This window comes from Hibiscus syriacus, unplaced genomic scaffold (genome assembly GCF_006381635.1).
Source record: "Hibiscus syriacus cultivar Baekdansim isolate YM2019G1 unplaced genomic scaffold, ASM638163v2 tig00117005_pilon, whole genome shotgun sequence".
Classification (NCBI taxonomy): Eukaryota; Viridiplantae; Streptophyta; class Magnoliopsida; order Malvales; family Malvaceae; genus Hibiscus; species Hibiscus syriacus.
The window spans coordinates 145,254-151,253 of record NW_024063519.1 but is presented as its reverse complement, the minus strand read 5'-3'; positions in this window follow the sequence as shown (position 1 = coordinate 151,253).

Below are 6,000 nucleotides of genomic sequence, written 5' to 3'. Positions count from 1 at the left end.
GGATAGTGGCCGCGTATGTGTCCAAATTTATTCTTTAATTTTTAAAATACTTGCTTCCGAACAAAAAATTAACATATTACAAAAATTAGTTCTCAAATTATGTCTTAGAAAAATATTTTATTGTCTAAATATTTTTGCTAAAAATAAATGTCTAATGGTTTTTTTTGTTATCATTTTAAGTACTAGAACATTAACTTTAGTTAAAAAAAATTATTAAATAACATGTGTCACATTCTGATATTTTTATTTTTTTAAATATTTTATATTAAAAAACATAGTTGTGTCTTCCCTTCCTCCCCTGCCACAACTAAATGTCACAACCAAAGACCAACCGCCACAGCCAACCAAACTGCAAACAACCGACCACCACATCCGATCAAACGATCGATTACCATGATCTATTTAAGGATTTTTATGGTTTCAAACCCCTAAAATAAAAATTTTCAATTACACCATTTTTCGGTGTTCGATCGGTTGGGAAATCATGTGGGTTTTGGTCGTGGGTGGTTGGTCGGCCATAGGGTGTTCGATAGATTAACGGTGTTGGTTGTGATCGACTCTAAAACCCTAAATTTTGAGCTAGTAGTTTTGAGGTTACCAGAAAGGTAAGTGGACCTTCTGGAATTTATAAATTAAGTCGTTAGGCTTAATTGAGTTAGAATTGGACTCAATTAGCAATCAAAGTATATTTTTTAATTTCAGAAAAATAAGGGATGACCTACAGTGCAATTTTCCCATTTTAGGAAGATGGAGACTTTTTATCTCTTCTATCTCCATATTCTCTTCATTTGTTTCATTCTTATTTCTCTTTCTCTTATTTTACTCTCTAAGACCCATAGCACAAAGTTAAGATATTGAGCCTTTTTTATGTTTCATTTTTGTCCTAAATTCATCTGGCAACCTTAGTTTTATGAATTAAAGTATTGTTTTAATCCTAGCTAAAGAAAAGTTGGGGTTTTCATTCGAATCACCAAGAAAAGAATTATGGTTAAGCAAAGAGCTTAATTTCAGATCCTAGCATCAAGGTAGTATATTTCTAATCTTTTGGAATATTAAGCTTTCATAAATCTCAAGAAATTGCTAAGATTTGTGTAGTTGATAATTTAGGATTTCACATTTGATTCATGTCATAAATCACGAATTTGTTGTTTAGTATGTATTTTATGACACCTTAAGACCCTAAATAACTACCCATTACATTAGTACATGATTTAGAATCAAACTATAGCCTTTATGATGAATTTTAAGTGTTTTCCGAGCCTAAAATAACCATTTCATAGTTCGAGTATCAATATTGGGATGAACAATATTGATATTGGTTAAATTGGGGTAAAAATTAGGGATTTGGGCTGGGAGTACCGGTACTGCCAAAGGGAGTACCGATACTTCCCCTGCAGTATCGATACTCAAGGTGACATTATCGATATTGAGGCCCATTTTTTGCAATTAATGCATTTTTGGTACCGATACTAATAAGGGTGTCGATACTACTCACTTTGGATGGTTAGATTTAACCTGTTTAAGATTGTAAGAGCTAAGAACGATCCGTAATAGTAAGACTTAGTCCGAGAATGACATAAATGACCAAATATACCTAGAAGTACTCATAGGAATAGGTTACATTAGGAGCAACCATATTAAGCCTAATAAGTCGAAGTATCTTCAATCGATGACGTATACAGATTATTAAGGGCGAGGATCGTACAGAGGATATATCGATAAGCTATACGGAGAATATGTCAGATTCAGTAATAGAAAAACGTGTGAGCTTCGAGAACGTCAGTAAACCCAAGAAGTATAAGTCGTCCCTTTCAGTTCTAGAGGTATTGAAGGAAATTACGATAAGAACAACTAGATTGTTATACTCAATAATGAACCCGAGTCAGGTATCAGGCTAGTTAGTGCTTCAGACAGAGATCAGCAAACTCAGTAATCATCGTTCAATCACGAAAAACGTAGAGATCACTCTCGAGAAAGAGTTACTAAAACATCTTTAAGTAATGAACAATATGAATATAGCAGCTTGTTAAATAACATACTAATAAGCCTTCGTATAATGTTATAGATGAGATAACATACGAGATATGAGATAGTGAGAGGATAACCTTAGTTTAGTGAGTCTAGCTATTCTAGGGTATAGTCAGGCTACCTTAGTTGTCCTAATGGAGCATTGTTAGTACACGGGGCACTTCAGGAGCTAACTAGGGTGCGAGGCTCAAACAATCGCGAGGAGTGGGATAACGATGTCAGTGTTATATTACCTTTGGGTTTTAGATATGCATGGGTATTAATGATTATGAATTGCTTTAAGGACATAAGACACTAAAATACTATTAAACTTTTGCATAACGTTCTAGGAGAGAGAACAGTCAAAATACTTGTAAGTGAGGGAGTGTTCTCACCTATGTGTGTTGTAAATGATAATAATGACAAGATAACAAGGAGTTAATAAAATTACATGTGTGATAACCGTAAGAACCTTATGAGGCAAGATTCCATAAGACTTATGCCTTTTGTTTGCTGCTCGGGAAATGATAAGGACACCTGAGCTACTTGTATGTATGATAATCGTCTAAAGTATATGTCTATGAAATATTAGGATATATACCAGTAGTGATAAGGTAATTTAGTATCAGTGCAAATGTGTAACACCCTAAACTAGTACAACACACAATTGACCGATCATAATGACACACATAACCACCAAAGTGGCTAAGCAAAATTTTCTTTAAATTTTTCCGTTGTTAAAATGACCATTTGTGACCACTCATACTAAAATAAATCAACTACAATTTAAATTAAATAGTTTACATTAGGAGCTCCCAAAATAATATTGAAATCATACAGACCATAGTTTAAAATAAGTTACGACTCATATAAAATATATACAAATCGAGGTTTATAATTATACATGCCCTCTAAAGATGAACTCGAGACTTAATCTGCACTATATGGGTCTGGATTACTATTACCAAAAAGCCATCGGACTTCTCCTCGACTAACCTATGTAAGGAAACAAATTCCAAACGCTGAGCTAACTAGCCAAGTGTCATACTAACAACTAAAACATACTAAAAGTGTCCATGTCTTGCTCAAGCTAACTAATAAACTGAAATAGTGAGTATACTCGTATACTATACTCTCTACTTTATGGTAGACATCATGGTGCGATTGACGGTTTTGCATCTCGTAGCTCACATACCCCTATAGTATACCAAGGCTTGTTGTCTAGAATCTTTGTATCAGTCAACCCACTCCTTGAGTGTCGGACCTTGCGCCCAAGCTAGTTAGCTTTAAGTGCTTCGCACACTACCTAAGGATATATCCAGACTGAATCTATACTTTCGATAATGCTAGCATTTTCTAAAGGAACTCAGGTGTTATGATCGTTTCCCAAGCATCAACCAATACTATTTTTATGTCACCCTAATTGATCTTATTTTTAAGTGTAATTAATATCATTAATATTTTCACTTGTAGTCTTTTTTGATGATATAATAAAAGTGTTGGGGTACCTCAGGTCTAATTCCCTTAAAAACTGACGTTTTTGCCCAAAACTGACTGAAAATATCAATACTAGCCCAATAGTATCGACACTCGTGCAAAAGTTTTGATACTTTATATAAGTATCGATACTTTTAAACATTTTGTTCTGTCCAATTTCGAAACTTTATGGGAGTTTCGAAACTATGACCCAAAGTTACGATGGGGTACCTCAGGTCTAATTCCCTTAAAACTGACGTTTTTGCCCAAAACTGACTGAAATATCATACTAGCCCAATAGTATCGACACTCGTGCAAAAGTTTTGATACTTTATAAGTATCGATACTTTTAAACATTTTGTTCTGTCCAATTTCGAAACTTTATGGGAGTTTCGAAACTATGACCCAAAGTTACGATACTCTTTCCAAGAAACTCACGAACTTGCCCAAAACGAATAACTAGTATTAAGACTATCCCAATAGTATCGATATTTTACTTACATAAATCATAAAACACATACTAAAATGCTATACCTCAATCCCATCTACCTTAATGAGGTCCCCAAACATGCTTAAAGTTGTATTTGATCAACAAGGGTCATCATAGAGGCTTTAAACACATTTATAACTCTAAAACAAGAATTTCACCATAAAAATGCTTATGTAACACCCCCGACCCGTACCCGACCCATATACTAATCTGAGGTGTCACATTAACTTTTTAAAACTTTTACTCTTTAGAAGTGCATAAAAAATTCAAACTCTAAATTATATTTAAGTGGTGAAACCCTTATATCCTATTAAAATTCAAAATTAAAATAAGACATTCGATAATTTACATAAATATAAAGGTATATGATTACAAAACAGATCAGAGCATTTCAATTTAAAACTAGTAATGCATGCCAACAGTTTATAAAATAACAAGAAACCTACAATTTAAATTATTCTGATCTGATCTTCTGTGGGAGTATGATGTCCTCTCCTAGCTTTAGTCTTCAAATTTCTTTGAACCTACGTGTGAAACAATCACACGCTAAGTCGTTAACTTAGTGAGGCAAGTACTAATATAATAAAACATTGTAAAATATTTTCTTATTCATCTCACATAAAACACTTCTAAAGAATTCAATTTACATTTATAACAAGAATGTATACTTTTAAACATTGTTCGTTTTATAACACTTTGTTTTTAATAACGCAATGCATACTAATGGGAACTCTAGGTATTTGAGTACATTGAGGTTGTGCACTAATGAAGTCACTACTAATCACATAATTTGCACCGAAGTGCTACATATTTGTCCAGAATGACCACATAGGTTTGTCCCGAAGGACTACATAAGACCCATGACTCTTGGCATGCCAACTATACCTCTAATTCTCACACATATACCTTGGGCTTTAACCACATAATTATTTCTCATTTCATTATTCAAAGTGTGTCTTATTTTCAAATAGTATATTCACATATAGGTCACTTTCATGTATAGCACTTTCACTTAGCACATAGATTATTTTCATATAAAACATAATCATATACATATAGAATCAAAATAATACTTTGAAAAATACATTTTATCTAAAGCATAATAAAAATAATTGCATAAAATAAATAAATTGTTTTCGATTGAAAACTTCGAGGTTGGCTTATTGCAAGTCGTCCTCCTAATACAAAAAATATAATTTTGCAGTCTCTTGGCCTCACGTAAGTCCTAAATGAAATTCTTTTTTCCTTTCGATCAATCTCGTACTATAACAATTCTTTTTATACTCTTTTGATCCAAATCTACATATCAATATGTTCAATATCAATAAAGAATTCCCATAAATGGTTCATCAGTTAGCAATTACATAAACATAACAACAATTCTTAATTTAAATTTCATACTGAATAGTATCGGTACCCCCTACAGTATCGATACTTCTCTTCTATGGTATTGATACTCACTTCGGTATCGATACCATTTTAGCATTCTGGAATTTCATTTTCGATTACGCTATTGATACCTTCCTCTTGGTATCGATACCTCCACATCAGTATCGATACTCTTCAATCGGTATCCATACTGATAATCTGATTCATCATTTTTCCAACAATTTACCTTTATAGTATCGATATTATTATTCTAGTATCGATACCCTTACCCATAATTTATATTTTTCACTTCAAATTTTTCCAAAATTTCACCTAAATCTCATACTTTTAACTCCAAATAAACCCTTAAACTCTTTAGCACTTATACCACACAACTTATATACATTACTCCTCCTATAACATCTAATTTTCTCCATAGAACAATGAGAACTAAAAATCACCCCAAATATTCAAACATGTTCTTAATCATTTCTAATACTTCTAACTTCTTAATTACACCCTTGACAAGTCAAATATATCATTAGAAATCCAAATACTAATTCATATCATCAAATCCCTTAAAAACTCATTCTATTAATCCATTAATAATTTATTAATCTCTTAATTATATTCAAATTTAATATTTCCTTAAGCTTATA